Source organism: Streptopelia decaocto, assembly GCF_964273445.1.
Source record: "Streptopelia decaocto genome assembly, chromosome: 1".
Taxonomy (NCBI): Eukaryota; Metazoa; Chordata; class Aves; order Columbiformes; family Columbidae; genus Streptopelia; species Streptopelia decaocto.
In genome coordinates, this window is record NC_138663.1 from 47,220,557 (window position 1) to 47,232,568 (window position 12,012).

Genomic DNA, 12,012 nt, shown 5'->3' on the forward strand with positions numbered 1-12,012 from the left:
TTTCACTCACGTGCACTTCCCAAATACCATCAGGTTTTTTTCAGTGTTGAAAAAGAATACTGTGCAAAATGGACCAGTGGTCTGACTCAGCAGGCACTTGTTATGGTTTTATGCTGTATGGCTGCTCTCTGTCCTGAAGAAGGTTTTAGTGCTAGTTTTACTGCCTTTTTTAAAACGAGAAACTGAAGAAGCTGACAGCATGACAGGATGGGTTACTGAAATAGTAGCTGGAACTTTTCCCTCCAGGAAAGGCGAACATTCCTGGAAACACTGAGAAATTTTTACTAACAACAGATTTTCCCCTATATTCTCACTATTGTTTTGATATGATAAGGAGTGATACACAAACCATCCAAATGTAAGGAGAAAGATGTCACAATACCATATGACTCCATAAAATCTAGATAAGTATAACCTATGTGAGTAGACAAGTCCTTATGGACTATTTTCCTTCCTATTCTTTTTTTCATGTATGATGTATTTGTCCCAATTTTGGTAGGTTAACAACACTCTATCTGCAAGTCCTTAACTTTCATTCGCCATGTTTTGTAAAAGCCATCCAGCCTCATCTCCCTGAATCTCAAAGCAGCATAGTGAAAGGTTGTTGCTTTTCCTCAGTGTAAGATGAGGAGTGCAACCTGAGGAGTAACGTAGCCCAGCACATGGGTACCTGTTAAAATCTTCATTGCACAAATATGTCTTGTGATACCATTTCCAGACCTCCATCCTTGCACTTCACACTTGTCAGAATTGAAGAGATAATAACTCATTGTTGCTGGACAAACAAATTCACACTATCCTGTTGTGTGAATCCTATAGGCAGCATGAGAGCTACTAGGGTGCGAATTGTTTGCTTACAGGCTTTTTTCATGCAGGAAGTGCACATGGCCTTTTCAATTTTTTCCACCGTGCCACTTACTGAATAGAGGTCGATCATGCTAGAATTTTCTCTCAGCTGCCCTATAAATAATAAATACTACACAAAGCTGTGTGAAGCTAGGCATGAAGGATATTGGTGGTTTACCATTAATCTTTCAAGCAGCAGCCAGATATCTCCTGCCAGTCGTTGCGGAGTTTGCTAGGTAAATTTTATGGCTGCATTACTGGATACTGTGTGTGTGTGTTCATATGTGTTTGTGGACCACTAAACTCATTTCAGGTGAGATGCTTGTGGGTTTGCTGACAGAGACCAGCTGAAGGCAACACAGTGAGCTACCAGTGCAGCTGACCTGGATTCTTAACATTTGCTATGTTTTTTCAGGCTTTTGCCAAAGACCCCAGATTTTGCAGCTTCCTATTTCCAACCTGGTGCCAAGTGCTATTCAGCTCTCGCTCTCTCAGCAGAAACCTAGAGCTACAAATCTGCATGCCATTACTCCCAGTTGCAAATATCGTTACATAGTCTATGGTTCACTGATGCAGAAGTCATAGTCTATGGTCTATGTCTATGTGCTAGAGAAATATTTGGGAAATTAAGTTCAAAACAGAATAGTTCATTGTTCTGAGCCAAAGGTGTCTCAAAAATAAAAATCATATTAATAAAGGCTTGACATTCATATATAAAATTTCTCATAGTATTCACACCTCTAGCGGAAAATAGCAGGTGACCTTAAAATTGAAATTAAGTTACAAACCACTACAGTGTTCTTCCTGTTTGGTTTGGTGCTTTTGTTGTTTGTTTTGTTTTGTTTCTTTTTTTTTTTAATCATTGTTTTGGTTGCTGCTAACGAAGCCATGAGGTCATTCTACTTTTTGTGTAATATGTTAGATGAGAAATTAGTAGAGAAATACAGGATGTTTCAAAAAAAATGGACCCAATTTCAAAGATATAGTGATTTCAAATTGGGTCCTTCTTTTTGAAACACACTGCATTTACTCTGCTGTAAGTGTGATGGGGTGGAGTCCTACTGAAGGCCTTGGGCAGGCCCCCATGCTCACTAACATCACTGATACTGTTCTTTAGACTTCCTGAGGCCACTTTTGCCACAGCTGAGAAAGAGAACAGTAACATGACTCTAAGGTATGTCCATGGCAGAGCAGCTGTCCAAGTGTCATACTATGTCTTGTATATTTACTAGTTAGGTCTGCCAAGAATTGGTACGCCGAGGAGATAAATCTGTGATTCTTGGATCAACGCAACACAGTGGCCTCAGAGCAAAGATCTCTGGGTTCAAGCAGGGCAGCTTTCCAGGCACAGGATGCTTTTCACAGGGACATTTGTGTCACCCAGAGGCAGTTAAGCATGAGATAAGATCTCTGCTGGTGCATGAACTGAACTCTTGTTTACTCTTTGGCCAAATCCTACCTTTGGACATGTCTTTGGACATGCTGTCTTAAACTGCAGTAGATCCAATGGATGCAGAAACTGGCCATCTGGACACAGCAGGTGAGATTTATCCCTGAGCCAAAGCTAAGATAAATCTCAGACTTATGCCTTTCTTTGGGATTGAAATGCAGCCTTGTAGAACCAGCTCAAGGCTTCTTGGCAATGCTGGCCAATAATAATAACAAATAAAAAAAAAAAAAAAAGAAAAAAGAAAAAAGAAAAAAAAAGTGTTCCTGACAGAAAGAGAGCTAAAGGCAGGATGGACATTGGACCAAGACATGGGGAGTGCTGTGGAGAGCCAGCTTGCTGCTCTCGCTGCTGCCAGGAGGGCAGGGGGTGGCTGTACCAGCTACTGACAGACATCCTCCCTGCCTTCCTCCCTTGTTTTGCAAAGGGAGCAGACACAGCTGGCTCCAGCTCAGCTAGAGCTGCCAAGGATTTTTTTGTCACTGCCTACAGTTACCACGAGACTTTGTTCACAGTGAGAGCTCACTGGGGTGTTCTGGCTTGGAGATCGCTATTCTCACAAGGGTGAATTTCATCCTAGGCATGCACAAGTGCAATTCCACGTCATCCATGGAAGGATTCTACAGTGCTGAGGTTTTCTTTGCCTTTTTGAGCTTGGGTTTCACTGTTTCTGAGAAGTGTCCTTTCCTGTTCAGTGTTGTCGTTTGGCAGAACGACTCATGACCACTATCTGTGTGGGCGCAAGCACTGGACCACAACTTGCAAGATCTGAGCTCATTTCGTGCATCAAGCCACGGATTTTACGCATAACCTTAGGAAGTTACTTCAGCTCATCCAGGCATCACTTCCCCACTTGTGTGTAACTTTCCGCTTCAGTGGAGATTGCTACAGTAGCTTCACTTAGATGTGAATGTCTAACAGAAGAATTCATGATGAAGACATTGTGGTTACTCAAATTATTATTTGAAAAAAAAATGTTCTGAGTAATGACTGTGTAAAATTTCAAGCAGTCAAACAGCAAAAGTCAGAGTGCAGCTTGGAGCAGCACAGCAGGCTTTGTGCCACCACTGCTTGTTTCAGTGGAAACTGTTACAGTCCCAGAAAGTTTTTTATCCAGCTTTTTTACCACTTAAACCCTAGAAGTTTGAACCAGTCACTGCGATGTGGGCTGCTGACAGTTCAGCAATAGTGTGTCTGTCCATCCTTGCCAAGGCCAATTAGATTTAAATGGTGCAAACTTTTTCCAAGAGAATTAACATATCAGCATGAAGCAGCGGTTCCCAAGAGCTACACAAAAGATTGGGAATTTGGGGCTTTAATAATTGCAATGGAAAAGCAGACAAGCAGCAGGGCAGCAGAAGAAGGCAGGCATTTGGGGCCATATTACACCCAGAGCAACTGGAAGAAATGTCTGGGGCAGTGGGCCAAACGGGTGGTATTATGACCCTGGGAGACCATTCGATACGATGTTTGTGGTTTCCCAGGATACCCTGTCTTCCTCTCACTTTGTTTTCCTTTCCTCTTTGCTGGCTGGATCTGACCCTCCCTTACCCAGCAGCAAAGTCCATATTCTTGCATATGCTGCCTGTGCATCAGAGACGGCCCGTCCCTGCTGCAGCTGGTGACAGGGAGATAGCTGGCCCTCAGCAGTGACATCCCAAGTGCATCCTCCTGTTGGCATCTGCGGCAAAGTGCATGCGCATGAGTGGAGCAATCAAGAGTACATGGCCAGGGAAGAGATGAGGAGCTCTATGGGCAGGGGCTTCAGGTGGGAGCCATCTCCCTGGCTCAGAAAGCCCTGCTCGTTTCTCCACATTTGGACCCTGGTGCTGTTTGTGTGGGTGCAGGGCAAAATCCTGCTCAGCTATGCCACTGGCAGGTCAATCTCTGGCCTTGCTGGAAAGAAGATGAGGCCCATCTTACTCAAGTCACCGTGTCTACATATAAAATCTAATGGTTTTGGACTGTGGTGATTTTTCTGAGCTGTATCTATGGAAAGGGTCAGAGGAGGCTTGTCTGGGGGCAAATATACAAGTCACAAGATACAAAGCTGAAGTAAATATTTTTGGTGGAGGCAAGGATTAAGGATACATAGCTAACAAACTATTTCTAATATTTCAGTTTTGAGGAACACTTTTCTTTAATGCATTTGAAATCACTCCACAAATGAGGATGTGAAAAATCACATCTAGGGAGATTTGCCCTAGATCTATGAACAAGGAGAGACAAGAACAGAGCTCTTCTGGAACTTACTGCCTGTGCCACCCCACTGGCCCTGTCAGTGGGAAGAAGTCACTATTTAAGCACTAAGCATCAAAAAGCCTCACTAAAAAGAGCACAAATTTTGCTCATACTTTCAAAACCACTTAATTATTTGAGATATCACAGTTCTGGCTAAATCCAGTGTAAGCAATGTTTAAGAGGCCTGACTTTCTGAAAATCCTTACACATTCTCAGAAAAAAATTGTTCTGTTGTCAGATATGCAACAGAGGATTTGGGAATTGCATGTGAAAATTTGGGCCAAGTCAGACATTTAGAAAATTAACACAAAAGGAGAAGTTTGTGGTTAAAAAATGTGGAAAATGGTCCTTTTTGACTAGTGCTTTGAAAGCCTCTTCAGACTGAGTAAGGCATTGCTGGCAAAATAGGACCTATAAAACAGCAAGAGCAAGTCAGATAATATTCTATTACTCTTTTTATGAGAGGTATGCTGAGTAACTAGAAGCAAAATAAACCACAGAATTACGCCTTTATGGCATAAGAAATGTTGCCCCAAGGAAATTAAAGACTGCACGCAATTGCAAGCGTTAATCCCCACCTTAGATACTGTGAAAAGACCCTTGAGTTTCCCTTTGGCAGAGCTTCAATTTCTAGAGGAGTTTTTGTGTGTGCACAGCAGTGCCCTGGTAGACACATCTGGGTCTGTGCCCTGCCTGTACCTGCTCAGCAGGAGTGTGAACAAGGCAGAGGCACTGTTGCTTTTAGCAGCTTGATCTCTGCAAATCAGCCAAGGAGACATGACAACAGTGTTTCTTCTGTCTCTACCCTGCGTGTGCCTGTTTAGTGGTGGAGGAAGGAAATCGTGCTTTTTGCAGGTGAGCTCAAGAATAGAGAATAAACTCTTTGTGACCCAGAGAAATTAGATGTAACATGAACCAAAGGCTAAATCTGCAAAAGTGCTATTCATTCACTATTCAGCAAATGAAGCCATGGCAATCCCTGGGCAATAGCATCCAAGAGAGATAACGTGACTGCAATTATGTATGTATGTTGGCTTTTATTTGTCTTGCCCGGTTAAAGCTAATGCTATCCAAGTTGCACAAGAATTGGTATGAAAAGGTCAGATACATTGCTAAGGTTTGAAGAGAGCAACACCAGGGCATTTCAGCCTGTTGCAAATTACTGTCAGACCAAAAACTGAAGAGAATTCATGGACAGCCCATCTCCTCCAGTCCAATAATGCTTGCCTGATGCTGCTACACTTCCTGTTGTTTCTTGTTTGAATGTTGTCCTAATGCAGAAAGGAAGGCTGTGGCTGAAGACATTTATGGCCCATTTCTAGTTTTGCTTACAGTCTAATTTTGAAAAACTTCAGTTTATTTTTTGTCTGATGCTGTTTCTCAGTAATTGCAGAGATGTCACAGTATATGTGCATATATATGTGTGTGGCCATAACAAGACTGTTGTTACTCTTTGCCAAGCACCTTTATATTTCTAGAAGAGCGAGAAAAGTATCAGGTGTTTTACATCTTTGAAGATAGAAGTAGTGCAGGAAATATAGCTGCCAGCTGCTGTTTCACAGCTGTGGATTTCTCCACCATGCCCATGCTAGTAATTAAAATGACAGATGAACAGCATCCATGTTTGCTTTCCAGGCCCAGCAATAAGTAAACTCTGTACTGGCTGTGTTAGAAGTGCATGAACTGTGCTGACCCTTGCCTGCACCACTATACCTGCCTCTTGGGAATATGATGTACTTAGTTATTGTTATTATTTGGAACAGATGGTTTGGTTATTGCATGATTAATGAGGAAAATCACATGTACTTCTGTGGGCATATTCCTGTTCCTGCAGAGGCACAAGAATTTAACTTCCTCCCAGTGGGAATCCTGCCATTTATTTAATTAGAGGCAGGATTAAACCCTTCACTAGGTCAAACTGGGAAGTTCTGGAGTAAAATTCAGTACACAGTTAAGCACTGGCAGGTGTGGGGTCCAAGTTCTCTAAGCACTTACTGCAATACTTGAGGGGGCTGGGGAGGAGGAGGAAGCACGTGCGGCTTTGTTTCTTTAGTGCTGCCACATGACAAGAAGTGGCTTAGTTCACTCTGTCAGGTGGAGAACAGTTGGTGTAAATTATAAGGCAGAACAGCTGATTCTATGAAATGCACCTCAGAATTAGTTAAACAAGAGCAAGCACAGCCTGTGGTTTAATGACAGCTGAGCGAAGGTTCACATTGTACTGATAACATCCTGTATCTCTGTGGCAGTGATGTGGTGTGTGCACACATAGTTCTTTGCAGCCAATAACTTCTCATCAGATTTTCACACCGATTTGGCTGTTATTTAACAAGTGTGTTTTCCTGTTCCTGCCACGGGTTTATTTTTGTTACTGTTGTTGCAGTAGTAAAATAATCTCTGATATTCTCGGAAATTCTTCATAGCATTGCTAATGTTTTGCTTGATGTTATGCTGAAATAAGTTTTGCTTAGATTTTTAAAATGTCACATCTGTTCTCAAAGTGCGTTTACTTAATTGGTGTACGGTGCTGGATAGGATTCAATACCTACGCACATATTATCTAGGCACAAAGCTGCATGGGTTGTCAGAACATACTTGAAAAAGAAATGTGAGCTCAGCTTCCTATAGCAGAAAGGTGACAAGCTCCTATGATGTGGGAGGCAGCACAACAGGGCAACACCCAGGGCAAATTAAAGACTGTGCTGAGTGGTGGACAACATGAGCAGCAGCCAAAGACTACTTATTTTCCATGGAAAATTCCTGCTTTTGGAGACATTTTGATCTGAATAAGAACAAAATGTATAACATTGACATCTCCTGTAACATGTCTGATCTCTTCTCATGCCCATTAGATTTCTTATGTACAGCCAAACACTTTCATATATATTTTATACATACAAATAATGAAACCCAGTTTTTCCACAGAGCCTTTTATCATAGATATCAATGTGCTTAATCAGTGAGATCATATATCATTCCCATTTCATGGGCTGGGGAATGGAGTAACAGAAATAAAATGGCTTGTCATGCAGGCCAGAAGTGCAGTGGCAAAATCCTGAACAGAATTGAAATTTCATTTGCCGTAATCTAGTGGTCTATTTACTCAGAATTGTTGCCTCCACAATTTGCAGTATGAAAATATGGAGCAATGGCATTAAAATACTAGAAATTACTCAAAGAAAAACAATAGACATGTAAAAAAACCAAAATACATTTGGAATTTTTTTTTCTGAATGGAATGGAAACACAAAATGAACTATTCAAGTGTGACTGCCACATTCCACTCTGCTTGTTTTTCCTAAAACAATCTCTGATCTACATTCCTGTATGTGCTGCTAGTATTGACAGACCTGGATTTTGACAATGGGAAAAAAACAAACAAACAATCAACAAAACCAAAACCACACAACAACAACAAAACACACACACAACCCCAACCAACCAAAACAAAACAAAGCAAAAACCCAAACCAAAAAAAACAAACCTGAATTTTTTAGACTGGCTGCATTTGCTCTAGAGGATGGAAAGGAAAGCATGCAAATCCAGCAGGACTCCTGAAAGGCATTTTTTTTTCCCCATTTTTTTCTTTCATTTAGTGCACTTTTCAAATGTGCTGTAGGCTCATTTTATAGTAAGAACACATCTTATCTGACAAATGGTAACTGATGCAATATGATTTAAAAGTCTCCCCCATCATGCAGAAATTAAAATCCTCTCCCCAGGGACATTCCCCAAAACATAAAGCAGAGCCTTCCTCCTCATTAAAACATTTTGTTGTGTGAAAAATGACAATGAGCCATAAAATCTGGAGGGAAATGATTACTGAACACTAACATATGCTCAACAATTTCAATACCAGAACGCGTGGAGGCTGTCAATTGCACTTCAAGCTGGGGAAATGAGTTTCTTGATCTTGTCCGGATGGAGAGCAATTTAAAGAGATGTTACTAACAGAGTGGTTAAGTCCTGAAAACCTGTTTTCAAAATAGCAGCAGGAGATCCAGCAGCCAACAATACAAAGGTGCCACTTTGTTTTGTTTGCAAAAGCACATCTTACAGTCCCTTCACTACCCCTGCTCTTTTCTTAAAGCTGATCAGAGTAATTGTCTCCAACGTTATTATTATGTACAAAAATGGCATGAAAAGAAGATAAAGGTTGCCTACTCAGCCACTCAGAAGTTAGAAAATAATGGGATTACTGTTGCCTTGACAACATTCCTCTCTCCTTCCCCTGCCCCCAGTTTCATTCTTGGAGATGGCTAAACCACTTTACTGAAACTCTATAAAATAATTAAATAAAATACTCAGTCGTGGGGAGACACCTGGCATGGAAAACTTCTTTCTGCTCTCCCCCAGAGCCTGACAAAATTATAAACAGCTGAAAACCAGGGTGTTAGGATGAGAAGAGTCAGGTAATGCCATGTACCTTGATGGTACTAGTAGCTCCATCTGCTTTTTTTCTTTTAATTTAATTTATACTACACACAGCCCAGAGGGACAAATTTGATGTGTGCCCCTTTGTGTTGCAAGGGGTAAGACCATGTAAGCAGCAGCAGCAGCAGCAGCAGAGTAGGGGCTTGGTTTCTTGCAGCTACCCAAGGAGGGTGGACTTTCTTCCCCAGGAAAACAAAGACCAGGTGGGATTGAAGAAGGCTGCAGTGATGTTGGAGGCACAACTTCAGCGTTTTTAGCACTATGCGTCATGCTTGGGTGACACATATTCAACTCAAATTGATGTGCCTGGCACATGGAAAGAGCTCTGCCTCTCTGGAATCATTGGAGGGTCTGCAGAGGTTCTGAGCTGGCAGCCCCTGAGGGCAGGCGACAGCGGCCCCGTGACATCCAGTGCGTCATCTCTAGCTGAGCTCTGAATGAGGTCAGGCAAGAGACTGATAAATGGCCCTGCCTTGTCAACACTGCCGTCATTAGCACTTTTATCACCCAGCAAATGGGAACGTGAAGGAATTTGTGTCCCTGCCCTCACCAAAGCTGGAGAGCAAGTGGGAACAGGAGCCGTGGAGGTGACTGTATTTGCTCATACCACTTATATTTTCCTGCAGTGAAGCTCAGTGTTTGTTTTCTAACCAAAGGGACTTTGTAGCTGACTACAAAACATTATGCCATGGTTAATTTTTCAGATTGATTGAATTTATGATAAGGTTTCCCTCAAAGAAGGGACAGAATATTTCACACGCTGGCATGACTGAAACACTAACAAATCACTGACCTGGTGCAAAGCCCAGAAATACTGCGATGCCCCCTTTCTCATGCAACCTGTCTGAGCTAAGAGGGCACCCAAAAATATCAGATAAAGTAGCGTACATAGGGGTTGGAAGTGGACCCAGCTGACCAGCACGGTCTGTGACAAGTGTTCTGACAGCAATGTGAGGGGAGAAAGCACTGTGGTTTATTCAAAAACTGAATACTCTGGAGGAAACAAAGGAATCACTAAATTTGCATTTAATGACATCTATTTAAAACCCAAAACAATTTCAGCTGCATTAATTTCTTTTCTTTTTCTTTTACTTGGAGCATAGTCAGCCCTTGCTTGTTTCTTAGGATTGCTTCTGAACACCTTTTTGACTCAAGTCAGAGCCCCCCGGCAGCCCCTTCATGTACATCCATGCACAACAAGCAGTGTTGGTGGTGTTACATCAGTGCAGAGACTTGTTGATCAGGCCCATCAAGTCCTGCTCTGCAATCTGTACTCAGCTAAGGGGTACCAATAACTGGCCCCACAGGTCCTAACTGGTGTATTTGTAAAAATTATCTAATGTCACAAGCAAAGTCACCCATGAATGACTCATATAAGGTGACTATGTGGCTCATTCCTGTATTTAGGGTGCTGGGCGATATGGCTGGCTTGTGCCCTCAGACAGAGGACTATGGACTTCTGGTTCGAAAGCAGCTACTTCAACTAGATATTTTGTTAATCTTTCAACCCCAGTATTATACCAGAGGTGTTTAATTTCAAGGGAGGAAACAAAAGGGCATTTGATATATCTTGTTTCTGTAGCTCTAAACCAATCTCTTTTTGTCAGGTAACACCTGGTGCTTTTGTCAGTGCTAAGTAGTACTTTTAAAGTTTAAAATGCTTGTATTGGCTATGCCTGGATGCAGGACAATAAACCACCATACTTCCTATTGGTCACTATCTGCCCTCAGTCCCTGCCCCTCTCATACACTCATGTCAAAAGAAGACAGTGTTCTGCTTTCCAAGCAAAGTATTTATGAATATTCTTCTCTGTCTGAAATATCTTATGAAGGAAGTCAGGGCAGCAGCTTGTGTAATACAAGGTAGCAACCTCAGCACAGAACTCCGGACATGCACCAGTTAAAGATCTGGCCTATAAATTGATGGTTATTAAACACAGGATAACAGGTATTTGCCTAGGAACACCACACTACTAACAACTGCGATCAAGTAGAACTGGTTGTTCAAACTCTGTCAAACAGATACATGCACTGTCCTGTGTTTTATCACAGAGATGGATGATTGCTCGGTGGGTACTGGTGGCCAAAACCCGATTCCTCCCACAAAAGAGAATTATCTACAGTTGAATTATCTCTGATGTTGGTATTCCATATTCCTTTCAACACAGTGGCAGTTTTGAAAGCATAATGCGGTTTGGTCTTGCATGACAACAATTTTTGCAGTAGAGTAACACGTGAAAAATCTAAATCATGCTGGGAATTTGAAAGGAAAATCCGTTTGATTAGGACATATAGCCTGGGAAATGTTCTCTCAATTGTATTTCACATCAATAAAAGCTTCTCTTGATTCAATTTGTGTGTAGCAAGGCTTCACCAGAGAGATTACAGAAAGTCTTGCTGCAGAATTGAGGCTGAGATGCAGATGGTAGATCTATAAGGGTGGATAAGCACTTTCAACCAAAATATGATAGTAAAATAGTTGGGTTTGATAAAATTATTTTCCTCAATCCTGACTTCTGTCAGGGAGGACAACAGTGTAGCATTTCAGGGCACCCAGCAGCACTGAATGCCACCACAAAGCAAAACAGTGTTTACACTGAAGGGGAAAAATGAATTAATGACCCGGTTAAAATCTGGGCAGGAAACTAGGTGTCACATCCTGCTCTTCTGAAATAAAAATGATAAAAGTTTTGATGAGTAGACATAGTAAACAGGGCCTTGACTCTATGTCTCATCCAGGCACCAACACCTCATGCTGTACAGTCAGTTGTCCATCACGGTGCAGGGCAGCTCGCCCTTCGGTCCTGGCTTATGGAGAGGATGCTCTGAGTCATCCCACTCCTCCCTGCAGCACTCCTGCCTCCTGAGGGGTATGGGCTGGCAGGAGGGAGATGTCCACCCTCCCACAAGCACCATTATTTCTTCTTCTGGACAACTTTTTCTTCCACATTCCACTTGTCTTCCTTTCTCTCTTTTTCCATTTCTTTCCCACTTTGAGGCTTTGTGATCCCTTTTTTATGGCTAGCCCACCCCTCTTTCCCCTG

The 12,012-nt window shown here is 42.1% G+C and overlaps 1 long non-coding RNA gene across 1 annotated transcript in view; it reads left to right on the top strand.

Moving 5' to 3' along the window:
• The first annotated feature begins 1,982 nt into the window (after positions 1-1,982).
• The window catches only part of LOC309437766, a 51,577-nt gene continuing 41,547 nt past the window's right edge, over positions 1,983-12,012 (top strand). Inside the window, exon 1 of the long non-coding RNA XR_014183618.1 lies at positions 1,983-2,020. This is a non-coding gene — a long non-coding RNA (uncharacterized lncRNA). The remainder of the gene's footprint in view (positions 2,021-12,012) is intronic.